Here is a 16,707-nt window from a genome sequence, read left to right as displayed (position 1 = left end):
AAATCGAGTGAGCCGCTAAAATGTAGCAGTTTCAAAGTAGGATCGTGTATAGAAATGAGGTCTGGGGTCTCGCTAAAGGAAAAAAAAGGGCCCACACTACCTTTCCGGCCCTATCAGAGGACTAGGTCGTTCTCAATTCAGAGATGAGGATAATGAAGAAATCGGGTCGTATTCTGGTCACTTCTCCGGTCTCTTTCAAGCCGGTCGCTGATTGGCTAATCCAAATGATTAGCCAATCAGCGACCGGCTTGTGAGCGACGAGAGACCAGAGACAGTGACCAGAATATGGCCCCAGTTTGTGCGCTGATATTTTATTGTTCCCGTTAGCTCTCGTTCACTCCCATGTATTGTCACAATATCTCAGCACCAAAATAATTCCGCACGAATAATATCAATCCGTATGATCTCAGCCTTAGAGAATCTTCCAGCATCTATGGATTATCTAATATTTATGTCGAAGATCCGTTCGTAAGTACGAGGAGGGTGCTATATCGAGTTTGACTGTATACCATGATTCTATAGCAAGATCATTGCTGTTATGAACTGATAGATGAATTTTTGGCTTTCAAAGTTGTAACTTTTTTTAGAAAATTAGAAATTCAAGCAATAAATAACGGTTTATTCTTTACTTTTACATCATTTACTGTATCTGTTACGAGTAAAGGCGATATTAAACGAAATAGATGCCAACACACATGAACAAAAAAACAAACACATACACACGCGTGCGGAATTTTTTCCGTTTTTTTTTACTTTTTCGGGTTCAGTGGGTCTCAGAGATTTACAAAAACTCGGAATAGCGGAAAGAAAAAAAGGAGGGATGTATTATATTACAGAGTACGATTGATAATGATAATGACCCTGTAAAATGAATATTACTATCTTTTGTTACGTTAAACACTAAAATGTATAAAGGTTAATTTTGATTTGTTAAGTTTTATACATTATAACAAAATCTCGCTTACCCACATCACGAAATCTTGTGGAACGGATTGCCTTAAAGCGGTGGATAAATTAAATTCTTCGGAACTGTGATGCACTTGATGAACGGCCCACAAAAAATGTATTTCTAAAATTAAATTTAAGTACATTTGTAAATCAAGTAAAACCATAAAAATGCAGGAACTGTTTAATATCATATACCGGTAATCATTTTCTTAATTAGCAAAGGCCTTTCACAAATCGATTCGAACGGTGGCCCACCAGTGGCCGAATGGATGAAACTATTGAACACTGGGTTCGCGCCTGGTCACGTGGATTTTTCCGAGTTTTCTTTACCTTTGTAACACCTAAATAGGAGACAATTTCCCATAAAAAGTCCTCCCGGGAGGCGTAACCAAATAAACCTATCTAAACACCCTGTACGAGATATTTCGTCCAAGTTTATGGATCCTCAAAATATATATCCAAATCATTCATTCCGTTTTATTTAAAAACTTTTAAATAAGAAAACAGCTGAAAAAATTTGTATACATGTATTTGGGCCTTGAAAAATTAAACGGCCAGGGTGTATCTTAGTCTCATAGGGCTGGATTTTAGTTAGTTACTAAACTTAACTATAGGATCTTGCATATCCTGTGTCGAAGTTCGTAGTAAACGGAATAGAGTTTAGGGAAAACGTACTGAACACCGATTTGAATGATATTTGAGTAGGATTTAATCATCCAGTTAGGATAACGCATTCAACCTGATATGTTTTACGGCGCATTGATGGTAGAGCGGCTTTAATACAGTTGAATTAGCCAGCCACGACACAGCCCTTTTCATTTAATACGGACTGTATCATTGGTTTCCTTATCCAGCTGTATTGAAGCCGCTTTACTAGGCAATGCGCTCATTGACAGCAACACAAAGGGTACACTTTATGTTGCTGTCAATGGAAATTAAACTATAAAAATAAAAATTATCATTATTTCAATACAATTTTCAACTTTTAAAGAATTATATATTACATACTAAATGAAAAATTAGAATTTATGGAATAAATATATCATTTATTGACTCTTCAATTAAATATTTGTTTAATTGTTTTTTTACTACATTTTATTCATTTAAATAATGGAAAAACGGGTGTCTCACAAGTTTAGAACCACTGGAACTACGTTGATCCTGGTTTATTCTTTTACGGATACAGCGTGGAACTAAGTAAGAAGGAAAAAATTTAAGTTATTTTGATGGAGGACCCGCAGTCAGAGAAGAGTTTAACATGCATGCTAAGGCTGCATGTTAAACTGCAAATTGTAGGCTAAATGTAAGTTTATAAGGGCGCTCACACGCAAGGGATTTATATAGACTGCAACTGAGGGCCTTGCTTTACAATTCTATATTTTAGGGCCTCGCATTTTTACGTATCATTACTTGGTTCCAGAAAAACCCTATTACATGTTACAGCTTAGGTTAGGGCCTTTCTCATAGGGTTCATGTGAAGGGCCAAAATGTAGACAAACACCAAAATAAATAAATCTCTTTGTAGGATGATAAAATTTGACAATTGACTGTATTTATTGCTATTCTGTTTTATTCTATTATTAATGATTTTTCGATTACTCTAACCGTTAAAACAAGTCAATATGACACGCAAATCAATACTTTATTCGACGAGGGGGTGTAGCTCAGTGGTAGAGTGTTCGCTTCGCATGCGAAAAGTCCCGGGTTCGAACCCCGGCACCTCCATCTGGGCATTTAGATTTTTTTTTTGTCATCCACGATAGCGATATGGAGGACTTTATAATATATACTAGCAAAATTTATCAAGTAATATCATCAAGGGATTAGAAGAAATGCACACAAAAATGGCAATTGCTGTATGTGCATAATAATTTATACGGAAAAATCATACACGAGTTTCTAAGATGGAGGGTTCCATACCAGCCGCCATCTTAATAATAATTAAATTTATCATTTTGCATATTATCGTATTTTACATTAATTCATGGTTGGGCCACTCGAAATTGGAGAAAATTTGGGTCATATAACTCAATGTATTAGTTGCAGAATAAGCCACGAACTTACGAACTTACCATGAGCGGCTCTATGGTACCAATAGAATAGAAAATCCACTGCTAACAGGCAAGACCACCACGCTGTCGTGGAATTCCAAGGTATGTCTACTAATCTCCAGTTTTCGTAGACCCAAATGTAAACACTTATTCCACCGGTAAATTTGAATAATATTCTAAAACGCAGAATGCCAAATGTTTAATTAATTTGAATACGTTTATTCTTCTCTAATTGTTCGTAAACGTACCTGATGCAATCTTGAATTATTCCTTGTGACAGAGAAGAAATTAAATCACTTACTGCCATTTTTCTGTTGTATGTTAATACAAAAAATTCTATTGTTATCGAGACGAAAAACCATGGCAAAAGCTGGAAGAGTTTTATGTTTTATCAATTAAAATAATATTAAAATATGTAAATAAGTAGTAATATTAATCTTACATCATTTAAATATGTGGGAACATTTTCCACTTCTTTATACAAAGATTCTTCGGGTGTAATAATATAAAATAAATACGAAAATTTGTTGATATCTGGGATCAAAGAATCGATCATTTCGTTTTTCTCTTTGATAAATCTACCACCTGAAAAAATAATTATATATTTTTTAAAATAGAAATAATAATTCATTTTCATGTAAAATAATTATTGTAATTTTCACAATATGCTTGCAAGAATTACAGGAAGTCCAGGATTGGACTTAAAGCATTAAATCCAAACGGAGATGATTATTAGAATATATACCGTATAGTAATAATCATCNACAGGAAGTCCAGGGTTGGACTTAAAGCATTAAATCCAAACGGAGATGATTATTAGAATATATACCGTATAGTAATAATCATCTCCGTTTGGATTTAATGCTTGCGGGTGACTGCAATTACTGCAGTTATGGAGGTATAGACATCCATAACTATTTTGTCGAAAAGCAAAATGCCTAGGGGAAAGTGTAAGAGTAAAATTGGTCAGGCAACTTTTAAGATCTAAACATATCTAAAAGAATAAGAACAACGGAGACCTCTGAATGCCGTGAAGTCCTACTTGAGCAACATCCAGTAAGAATGGCTTTGTCAAGAGTTGCAGAACGTCAAGCTTGACTTTATAGTTATATAGCCGATTTTAGTTGTTTTCATAGTGTGCAACAATTAGGTCCCCCTCTTCCGAGGCTAATTAGAGTTTTTAGATGGGTTTTAAAATATGTCCGATTTCCCGTAAAAAACGGATCTAAAATAGTAGTATAGCAGAAGCCGAGTTCTTTAAGGTAATCCTTAATCCTCCCCCTCTCTTCCACGGGGGAATTTCCAAAAAGTTCTTTTTAGTATGCATTCTCATGACGTACCCTAACTGTGTACCAAATTTCAACTTTCAACTCCTAACCGTTTGGGCTCTGCGCTTATTATTATTATGTTGGGTTTTGTGAGTTATACTCGATTGACACCGGCAGTTGTGTACTATGCCAGATCAGAGTCAAGGCATAGCAATCAAAACAAGACAAAAATTAAATAAGTGTGTCAGTGTGTGTGTGTCTGTATTTGGGAATTTCCTAACAATATGACACGAATTCAATATAGTGGCCGTCTGTAGTGTGATGTATGTGTTTCTGTTAGTTTGGCCTGTTGGAATCCTAAATACTTGTAGAACTCGCCCTCTTCCATGGATTCAATAACATCTCCATTTCCAAGTGCAAAATCTTCTTTCTTCAGGATTCCTTTTTCTATGTGAAGTGTTTTGCATTTGTCTAAGCCAAACTCCATTTGTATGTCCTTGGTGTATGAATATGTGATTTGTAGGAGTTGATAAAGTTGTTTTTGTGTGGATGCATAAAGTTTTATGTCGTCCATGTACATGAGATGTGACAGCGTAAAATGTGTTATTTTTTCGTGTCTGATATTGTAGCCATATTGCGTGTTGTTTAACATGTTGGATAATGGGTTCGGGATTAGGCAGAACCAGAGAGGACTCAAAGAATCTCCTTAAAAAGTACCTCGCCTAATGAATATTTGGTTTGTATGTATGGAAGGGTTATGAATCCTGAGATGTAGTGTTGTTCTCCAGTGCTGCATAGTGTTTGGAAGAATGCAATGAGTGATGGATGTATTTTGTACATGTGTAGAATTTGTAGCAACCAACTGCGTGGAAGACTGTCGAATGCTTTTCTGTAGTCTATATATGCCATGTGTATGTTTCTGTGTTGTTTGTGTGCTTGCCGTAGAATGGCTGAATCTATGAGTATCTGTTCTTTACATCCCCTATGATTTCTACGGCAACCTTTTGTTGTCCCGTAAGAATGTCGTGTTCTTCAACATTTTTGTATATTTTGTTCGTGATACAGGATGTCAATAATTTGTATAATGTTGGAAGACATGTAATTGGTCTGTATTGTTTGGGGTCTGTGGTATTGTTGTTTTTAGGTTTCTTGTAGGTGATGCCTTGAGTAAGAAATTTTGGCATGCCTTGTGGATTGATAATGATATGTGTTAGGTGTTTAGCTAATCCTGACGCAGTGATGCAAACTTTATTATTATTATTATCAACTCATCTCGATTATATTGTAAGATTATTATTTTTGTTAAATTTTTGCCAATAGACGACGCTACGTGTAAACCAGTAAATCAAATAAAGGTAGAAATTGATTAATTGATTTACAGAAACCCAATAGATATTTTGAGGTCGGATTAAGACATTATCTAAGTTATGTGTATATAAACGTAATTGCCGAGTTTCGTCGCAATTGGTCGAACGGCCTAGGAATGTATAGTGAACAAACAAACAAACGTCCAAACAAATTCTCAGGGAGATTTTATTTTCCAGCCACATGTTGGCTCTATCTTACAGCATGACTTTTGTAGCCACGCAAAGACCATTTTGAAACCCTCCTTTTTGGAGACCCTTCTTTTATAAACAACAAATGACACGATGGTATTACACTCGAAAAATAATCTAGTATAATTTTCGTTTTAATTTCGAACGAAAATCCATCGTAATGAGTAATGGCTATTGGTATTGTTTCATTGTATTTTTGTCAAAGCCAAATTGTTTCTAGTAATAATTTATTTAATATATAATTTCGGTACTGAATAAATTAATTTTCTGCAGAAATGAAAAGTTTCTAGAAAGCAAACATTAGTCTGTGACATACATTCGCACGGACAGGAAGCGCAACATATAATTTTCAGGTGTTGATTAATGATTGAACGATTACAGTGGCATCATGATGACTAGAACGTGACAACATTAATTTTTGAATTTTTGAATTAAATTATAGGCACTAATATCCGATTGTTTTATCTTACTGTATTTACTTTTATACTATTTTTTATATCGATATTAAGATTTAGCATCCTTAAAAGATTGCGGTATTCAAGGAGGGACCAAAGAAGATCGGGAGAAAATTTTAGGAGCGACGTTTTACTTCGTGCAATAAAATGACAATTATAGACCTATTTGAAACAAAATTGAAAATTAATTATAGAACGCAGCAACGAATGACAGCATAACCCTGAATTATTCAAATACATTCAGTACTACTTAAAAATTTGAACACGAAGGAGAAAAGAAAGTAGTAAAATTAATTATTTAGATATAACAATAATCCGGAATAGTAATAGAGGAGAAGGTGGTATTATGGAACACTGCGGATATTGTGGAACCACCCCATTTCGAACCGATAATAAAGGCGAACTGTAGCAAACTGTGGCCGAACCGAACTAGGCAGACATCCCACAGCGAGGGGAAAACCCGTTTTACTTCAGTTAAACAGTTGTCCGTATTTAATTGGCAAATTTGTTTTTTTCAAAATTCGCAAGTTTTGAATGCTAAGCGAATTTAATTATTTTTAAAATATAAATCGTGTAGTTGTAGGTTCACCGGTGCACGTATTCCGTTCCAGAGACTTAGGGGTACGTATTAATCTATGTGATTTTCACGTTTTTAAAGTTTGGTGCCGACAGGAATTAAGTTAACCCAAGACGGAGACACGCGAAATACGGACCCCATCGATGCTTTTAATACGGAACCCAACTCCCCCGGTGTTCGGTATTACCAACAAATTCAAACCATAAAATAACGTTTTTTACGTTTTATTTTATTTACGAAAACATTTTTTTAATTTAAATACTATCTTAACGAGAAATAAAATGTAAGATAACAATCGAAATAAACATTTTTTTCATGAAAAAAAAAATATCGTCTGCTTACAAAATAGCGAAACTGAGCACGCGCGAAGTGAGAGTATCGTCTGGTAAAGTAAATAGTCTACGAGTAAGTTAAAACTTTTATGTTTATTTATTTGAAAAATAACAATAAATGTAGCAGTTGTGATAAATGGGCACACCGTTCTTGCGCCAATATTGAAGCGATGATGACTTGCCTGGCTTTAAAGATGACACTGCTTGTCTGTTTGCAGACGATAGTCATGGGGAGGTGTGGGTGCAATGCCTAATGTGAGCTATGCGATCACATTAGGCATTGCACCCACACCTCCCTTCTTCTTCGTACATTTCTGTATTACTATTAAATCATTTTTGCGTTAAAATACATTGGAGTAAATGATTTTGTAATTATTTAACGTTCTTTGTACTTTCCAATAGTAGTGGTTTGAGTGGCACTAATCACAAAATTAATTTCAGATGTCAATTAAATTAAAATTTCAAATAAAAATTTGTCGAATGGAGTTATTTTAGATCACAAAATTAATTTTTTGAGTAAATTACTATCGAATAAATTAAAATCCCAGAGGAGAGGAGGCGCCTTTACTGCCTCTCTGGAGTCATCAAATCCTTGGATATAATTAATTTTCGTTTATGAAACAATAAAGTTAAAAAAATCTAAGGAAAACTTATTATAAAAAGTTATTTTTTTATAATAGACGACGAAATACAGTACTACAGTAGTTACACGCAGTGTGCTATTTCATAATCAACAAAGAAAGACAAAAAGGAATACTGTAATAGCCTTGTTTAACGATCTACAATAATCATTAAAAATTATTATAGTCATTTCCGAAACAATTGGGTTTTAAAGAATGGAAAAATACGTGGTATATATATATTTTTTCCTTTAACAAGTTGTAAAATTAAATGACACATAAAATATTTTATTTTATAAAAAGTTTAACCCCCCAAAAACACTTAAAAATAATACAATATATAAATATTTGTAAGTAAAATAAATCATATGCATATCTAATTCTATACAAGCACGATTTTATAGTGTTTTATTTGTTTTACTGGATTGTTATATAATAATAATAAATAATAATAATATTTATATTTTAATTTTAACATGGATTTAAGTAATAAATCCTAGTAATAATTTCTTATATATATTATTGTTATTTTCTCCTCTAATTTATATAATACAGGATTCCATTAAATACATTTTGCTGTACAGGTGTAGAGAACAATCCTATTTATTGTCTTGTGCTTACGTTCGTTCACAGAGAAGTCAATCAAAAAATTATTAGGATGTTATGTGTGGATCAATGGGCAAACTTCTGTATATTATATTTAAAAAGATGTAGTAAAATTAATACATTTGATACCGAGTGATTCAAAAGTTTCTATACAAAGAGATGCGTAATCTTTTGTCAGAATAAAATACACTTTTATGTCAATTTAACGTCATTCTTATATTTTTATTATGGGAAATTATAAAAATGACGTCAATTTGACGTAAAAGTTTACACTATTCTGATAAATAAACTTTGGATATTTGAAGGTCTATAATATACCCAAGAGCACCCGTACATCGAAACACTTGAGACAAGTGCCCCAAAGTACGGATCGGGTCGCCCTTTTCTTAATTAAATGCGTTAATCAAGGGATTATATAAAATATACAGTTTATAATGTACATACGATGCCCTTTTCTTCATAGCCACTGAACACACTTGTATACATAATACGTGTTAACACGCCAATGATACGAGTGGGAGGAATGTATTTACAACTCCTCGTCAAAAAATCAAACACGTTGACTCTGACAAAAAATTAGAATACTGAAATAATCTCAATCGTCGTAAACAAGAGAAAGATACTCATTGCCCCTTCTAGAAAATGAATTACTCTACATCATTTCAAACATATCATTTTAAGTTTATACAAAAACAATGGTAGAAAACGGAGATAACAAGTAATGGATTATTCAAAATATTGAAGAATCGTCGAGTGCAGTACAGCTTAGACACACATAAAGAAAGAAATAGCGGCAGGAAATGAGTTAAGTTGTGAAGAAAAGACTGGGTGCAAGAGGGGCATTATGTGTCATTTCACGACAGATGACGATTTTGTTTATCATTTGGGGTTCAGGACCAACTGTGTGGAGAACGATTGAAAAGGCATACTAACGCGATACAACGAAGAGGAACTTTCCTTCCAACATGATCTAGCAGCACCATACATTACAAAAATAATAACTGAGTGGTCCTTTAAACATTCTAATATTTTGGCGAAGAGTTGTATATTCCGTTAAATAAACTTTATAAAGCTTGTCCTTTGTCTGTGTATGGACTTGCATTTTAAAATTCTATTAAATTAGAATATACGATTATAAATTTTATTCTTTTTACTAAAAATCAGATGAAATATGATTTGATTTGATTAACATGGGACACCCAACGTATTATAAGTTGCCTGGCAGGCCCCGAGTTAACTCGGGCAGATTACATAGCGGTACAGAAAACTCGGTCCTTTCGGCCCCCAAATGTTTTTTTTTGGATTTTTGGAATGATTTTTTAAGTCTCCAAATTTTTTCAAAAATTTTACCCGCGCGAAAAAATTTTATCGCGATTTTAATTTACCTTTAATGACGCACGATTAACGCTTAATTGTTTTTTAATGGGATTTTTTTAAATCAAATTTAATTAATCGTTTTAAAGTTGTAGTGCACGGATTTTACTTTGGTAAAGTTATTTAAAGCTACTCTCTGATATCAAAAACGACCTCCAATCGTTTTTTAATTTTTTAAATTAATTTTTATTATATATACGTTTAATTAAGTCGGGGGGTCGGAAATCGCAATAAAAATTTTAATTTTTTAAAAATATTTAAAAATATACCTCCAGCTAGTATTCACCCTACTTTAAACCCTTCGCCTCCCGAGACTTCTATGAGAATGTCCCGGGAAATCCAACACCAGCTGTTCTCAAGGTCATTCAGCTGTAAACACAATGACTCATCAGTGTCAAATTTCGCAGAAAGGCGAGACAATGGAAAATAAAGCTTGAAGCTTTTTCTTCAAAATTAACACATTTCTTTCGTTTTTTTCAGTTTTAAGTATTTTTATGTTTAATTACATTAATATCAAAAATTGCTGGGAATTAAAAGGATTAATTACGTTATTTTTGGTGGATCTGACTTGCAATGAGGTCGACTAACATTTCTTTTTTTGTTTATGTTGAAATGTTTTAGTCCCCTTTATGCACAGAGAGCCCTATGAGATCAATATCGCCGATTAACATTAGTGAAGAATGGGACCGTACTCCCTATAAACAATTATAAGGTTTGAACCTAATTCGAACTCAGATTCTCGCATCGGCAGGCCGAGAAGTTTTCGAAAACATTTTTGTATTTTTCTTTAAGCTTTTTTCTTAAAGATTTACAATAAAAGTTTTTAATATGGCACCCGAGAATCCAGAACTGTTCAATAATTATCCCACACGCTGGTATTCTCCATTCGAAATTTCTTTGGACACAGGAAACTAAAGATTTCCGACAGATAATATTAACGAAAACTATCAATATATATCAAATTTATTAGCAGGTTTTTACGATTTTTATTATAGAAAATTCCGGGTTCGAATCTGTGAGCAGTGCCGTAATTAGGCAGGTGCAACAGGTGCACCCGCACAGGGCCCACTCGGAAGAGGGGCCCAAAATGCATGTATTTGTTTTATTACTTTCCCAAACCTAACGTACAACTTAGTGCTCAGTGCCCCCAGTATTTTGCATAAAATACTAAGTTTAGGCCCCTCTGTATCCGGGGCCCGTCCAAATTGCATTCGCTGGTTCCCCTCTTTATATAAGCCAGTACAAAAGAATAAAATCATAAAAAATTCAAATATATTAAGATAAAATGAGTGTCGGCCGTTATTTTTTTTAATAACGAAATTACTTTCAATAAAATAACTTAACGATATATTGTATTTATATGTAAATAAAGATAAATCTGCAGTTTAAATGTTTCGGTATACATTATAAAATTTAATTTAATTTTTATTTATTAGTTTATAATAATTAAACTTAAAATTATTCATTATATTAATAATAAAATATATTATAGTCTGCCTGTATACAATTTAATAATATAAAAAATAAACTTACTGTTTAATACTGAAATGCGACTTGTAAATATGAATTAAGTAAATTTTATGGATTTTTCGGATCTATCAAACCCAAATTTAGACTTTTCTTTCTTTCTTTCTTTCTTTCTTATCTTATCTTATTAATATGGAGACTCTAGCCTGTTGGCTTTTTCTCCGAATCACTCCGCTTAGAAATTAGGTAAAGCGGTTGGTGCGGTGAACGAAACGCTCCAAGATTTCGATACGTTGGCGAGGAGGAAGGTCGGTACGAGGCCAGTATATCGGAGTTAATGTATGGACGATCGTGAGGTCCAAGGTTAAGCGGGCCGTGTGTATTGCGGGCAGACAAGCCAATAGTGGACGGAAGTTTCTGGCGAGCCATAGTGGGGGAATCTGGCGAGGCGCATTGGCGTAGAGAATAGAGGAAGTTGTTCGAGGGGGCCGTGTCGGTTCGAAGTCTAGCTAATAGGGATTCTGTATGGCGAGACGAGGCGTGATGGTATATCCGAGGGACGAAAGGTCGGAGATGGGCGCAACCCTTTCCTCGAAGAATGGTAGACCAGGTATCGGTGTAGTTGCGGATGATCGATTCCCGCATCTTGCGTATGAGGTCACGTGCCATGAGAAGCCACCAGGAGCCGATGGGAGTGTCGTGACTAGCGGCTTGGTCTGCCTCTTCATTTATGTGAATGCTAACGTGACCAGGGGTCCACCCGATTTCGAGGGGTGTTGAGTGAGAGCTGATGGTTGCAGCTAGGTCAATAATGACCGCTGGAGAGGAAAAATTTACGTTGGCGACTGCCTGGAGAACTGATTTGCCATCCGAGACGATGGCCGTCGGAGTGTTAAGACGGGCGCTGAGATTAACTGCCCGTTGGATGCCGAGAGCCTCCGCACCGAAAACGCTGCAGCTCGTGTGTAGCGACCAAGTTTCCTTGACCGTTTGAGCCGGAAGAACCACTCCGAAAGCCGTCCGTAAGTGTGATTTTGAGGCATCTGCCCCAATGAGAGTCCGACCACGCAGTTGGTAGAATGTAGATCATTAAAAAGAGCATTCGAGGCTGCCGGAGGTTGGCTGGAAGCATTTGGAAAGTCGTCAAGACGAATTCTCCAAATTTAGACATAAATCGAATGATCTGTAATTTCTACCACCCGACCACCTAATTGCGGGGCGTGACAGAATCCACGTTGCCGAATTACTATGTATTTCAGAACATTAATAAAGTTGTTTGTTATTATCGAAACCGTGTTGTTATTTATATATTGTATACTGGCACAATGATGTGACCTCTTAACCAACACTTGGCAAGTTTTCCATCTTTATTTAGTTAGTACGCCGTGCTATACATTTGCGTTTCGGGTATTCTCCCCTCTTCAGCCAAATAAACAAACATAAAACGACAAAAAAACTATACATAACTGTAGCCGAGCATAAAAACCGAACATAAAGCAATAAAACAATAAAAATTGTCTTTTTAAAAAACAAATAAAACGTACCTTACTCCAGATTTCAGACACTTAAGTAATATATGGTGGATCCGTATGCAACCTTAAATGTCACATAATGACTATCATAATTGCCATAATTGCCAATCACTGTCAACCAGCCAACCGATTTGCATATATCACAATATACATATACTTCTGCTTAACATGCAGACAGAGTAACCAATAAACATCCGCAATTATGTAATATAAAATAATAAAAAAAACCACTATAATCACATCAAACATTTTCATTTCGCCGCATTACTCAGCCGCATTTTATTGCACTCGGGGGGAAATGCATCCATTAATCGATTAAGCGGTTATTTGACAGAAAAACTGATCGTCTAACCGGTTACCTCTACATCCCTGTTTATGCTGTGTGAACATATACCGTAACTATAACGTTTTGTTACCCGTGGCATCTTGTAGAATGAACAGAATGCCAATTTTATGGATTTTTTTCCAATGATATATTGTCCATCAACCTGTAACTGAGAGCCGAGAACGTTTTAAACTAATCTTATGAATAACTCTACGCTATTAACTCTACATAATATGGTTAATTGGATTGAAGAGATACGACGATGCAATACGGGGTAATCTTCCCTGAAAGGAAACTGGTTCCTATTTACTAAATAGGAACCAGCCCATGGGACCAGCTCCATGGGACCAGCCATTTGGTGAGGGTCGAACCCATGACTAATTACCAGTGTTTTGTGGTTTTATCCACTGGGTCACTCGAGTGGTAGAGTCTGAGGTGTTTGGGGCAGACGACCCAAAAAACTTCTGAGGTCCCGGACTCTAATTTGAACCTACTCTCCCAGAATGACAGGCTAAAGAATTAAAGCAGTAGACTTTTTTTTTTTTTTTTTTCAAATTGAGGGAGTCAGCGAGACAATGGGAAATTCCAAAAACGATTTTCCTTGGAATTTAAAAAAACACTAATTCTACTTATAGTGGTGTATTACGTAATGCTTTGTTAACTTAAGTACAATGTTCATAGTCTATTGTTAAATAAATATAGATATGGTTTTTATGAAGATAATGGTTTTTACGGTCGCTATCACTCCTTCTATGGGTTTATAGAATTGGGTTCGTACTCAAATATTAATGGGCCAATTTTTATTAACCTTTACCATTTTCCATTAATTTAATTACGATGACGAGTCCGAAAACGTAATATGGTCCATTTAAATGTAAAAAATAGGAATTCTTGTCCTCGTTTTCTATATACAGTGGAGTCAAAGTGACGATGTCCGTTAGTAAGTTGGACCAATAATATTTTCTTTATTTAATTAATTATATCGTTAATAAAATGTTGTACAACTTTATGTGTTTATTCAATTAGTCGGAATATTTTTAGATCAAATTTTTACAAAGCGAAAATACCCGAATTGATGGTAAAATCCCGCAGGAATACTTTCTACTGCCATGTAAATTTCTTATTTTGATTGAAGGTGTCCTTGAATTTTCTATTTTTGCTAACAAAATCAAATTCAATTGTTCCTGTTTTTCTTTTTTCGTTTCTCTTCTCATTATAATAAGAATCGAAGAAACATGCATGTTTCGATTTGCATAAACAAAAACAAATGATAATACTGTACTTACTTTTCCATAGGAAAGTTACCCAACTGGTTGCTGAGGTTTTTAAATTAAACATTGTTAAAGTTAATGTATTAAATGAATATATGTTAAGAGGAATTGCTAACAATATACGAACAATGATAAAGTCCTTTTAAATTAAAAAAAATTCCGGAAAATTCGTTTTGAAGCTAATAATTCCTGTCTTTTATCGAAATTTCCTGAAGGAAGTTTCCTTCAGGAAATTTCGATAGGAAATTTCAGGAAATTTCGATCGTGTAGGGAAGTTTGTGTATTAGAGACATTGATGCTATTAAATTTTCGTCGTTAAAGGTCGAGAGGGTAAGAAGATACAGGGGTATCATATCTGTATATTTTACTTTGAAATTCGGTAAACACTTAAATTTACTCGCTACAATTTGTGACGGGTTTAAAATTTAAATGAGGAAACTAAAATACGGTAAAATGCTATCATCTGTCAGCAGCAGCGATTAAACACGCTAAATATGATGGACCTTTATTCATATTTTCGATACCTCGCATCTAATTGTGCAAGATAGGGCAGATATAGGCGAGACTATTGTGCTGTATATAATATGTCGTGAAAGTTTATAAATCAAAGATATCTTATTAAAGAGCCTATATTTATTCAAATTAAACTCTTAAGTAATTAAAAATACGTACAGTCCTACAACAAAATCGTGTTTAGAACTCACTCAACCCCATTAATAGGCTTGTAAGTATGTGCAATAATCATTTTTATACAATTTCTCAATAGATATTAAAATAATTGCTGATAAATAATTATTTAGAGACGAATTAAAAATTTTTCCCGAACTTTCGAGTTATTCTTAACTTAATGTGAAATGGTATTTTCCTCAAAACACAAGGAAAATTCTTAAATTTTCAATTGTCTTTATCATCGAATAATTATATTTTAATTTTAAAATATTTTCCTCATTTATTGTATAATAGTCTTGATTTCCAGCGAATTCCTAGTCTTGATTAATATCGCATAAAATATTCACAAACTTTAATAATTTCGGATCCACACGTAATAGAAATACAATTTAAACTTCATAAAAAAGCTTAATTCATAAGTGTTTATATATACTCGTTGCCTTGTAGAGTCCAGTTGTCGTATGTGATGGCACCCCAGACCATCACACCACCTGTGTGGGTGGTATGCCGCTCCAAAGCGTAGGTAAGATTGAGGCGTTCACTACGGGCCTCCAAACACCAACATGACCGTCGTCAGCGCCCGAACTGAATTCTTTCGGGCTGATGGTCTGCCGAAGGCATCCTCAGTCTGGGTGCCGCGTGTGCGAGCTCACTCTTGTCTACTGATCCCAATACCTCTGACAGTGTTCTCAGAACGGTATAGGTGGCTATAAAGAAGCAAACAATTCTTTTATATTAGGAAATATTGTTTATTCGAATTGAATACAAATCTAAAATTTCTATATTACCGTCATTGTATATATCCGGTCATTGAAAGACCGCTATGGATCGAGTGTCAGTTGTATATACAAAAGGTAAATTGTTTACAAACTGAGTCTTTGTCTATTCTCTGATAAATGTACACTTTTATTTCGTCAATTAAGTACGTATAATAAAACTTCGATATAGTGTCATAGTTTATTCGCTTCCGAGACTGGCACTAAATCGAGTGAGGCGCTAAACTACATCAAACGATAAGAATTAAATATAGAATGAGTTCTGCACACGAGTTTGGATTTGAGTTAGTTGAGGATCCTTCCATCCACAAAATAACAATAAACTTAGTAACGCCATATATAATTTGTTTTTTAAATACTGATTAGGGAATTTTAGTATATTCTGTTTAAAAATTAAAAGAAATGAATGAAAATTATGTATTTATTGTACAGTAATTCCCCGAACTTACGCCATAGGTGGGACCGAGCGATAACCGCGTAAGTCGGGGTATAATTTCGCAATGTGTATAAAATCCAAGTCGGATATATGTAAGCTAATAAATGTTATCGTCTTTTTATTCGTTCACGGTTACAAGAAATCACCACATAGAGTCTCTCGAGTCTCCGTAGATATAACAAATACAGAAATAAATAACACAAAATAATGTAGAAGACGTGGTTGCTGTATCTTCAAATTCTGTGTGTAGCGTCTTTGTAATCCAAACGTTAATTTTGGTAGACGATCAAACAGCAATTAGGAAAACGTTACGGTTTATTTAAAAGAACACTTTTTTAAAAAATTCAGATGCATTTCGGGTTGGCTTGTATTTCCAACTCCTCTTCAGTGCTGTTAAAATTACAAAAACAAGGTGAGTTTCACGACATTGGTAAGTGGGATTTA

At 34.5% G+C, this 16,707-nt stretch overlaps 1 non-coding gene and 1 pseudogene across 1 annotated transcript; one reads left to right on the top strand and one right to left on the bottom strand.

Moving 5' to 3' along the window:
- LOC111637042 overlaps window positions 1–11,415 on the bottom strand; it is a 34,017-nt pseudogene extending 22,602 nt beyond the window's left edge.
- Window positions 2,602–2,673, top strand: Trnaa-cgc. Its single transcript has one exon. It is a non-coding gene; the product is annotated as a tRNA-Ala (tRNA).
- Window positions 11,416–16,707: the final 5,292 nt, after the last annotated feature.

This window comes from Centruroides sculpturatus, unplaced genomic scaffold, assembly GCF_000671375.1.
Source record: "Centruroides sculpturatus isolate CEXI.00-Female unplaced genomic scaffold, Cexi_2.0 scaffold100, whole genome shotgun sequence".
NCBI lineage: Eukaryota > Metazoa > Arthropoda > Arachnida > Scorpiones > Buthidae > Centruroides > Centruroides sculpturatus.
The sequence above is the reverse complement of the archived record's forward strand: the minus strand, read 5'-3'. Positions and strand labels throughout refer to the sequence as shown.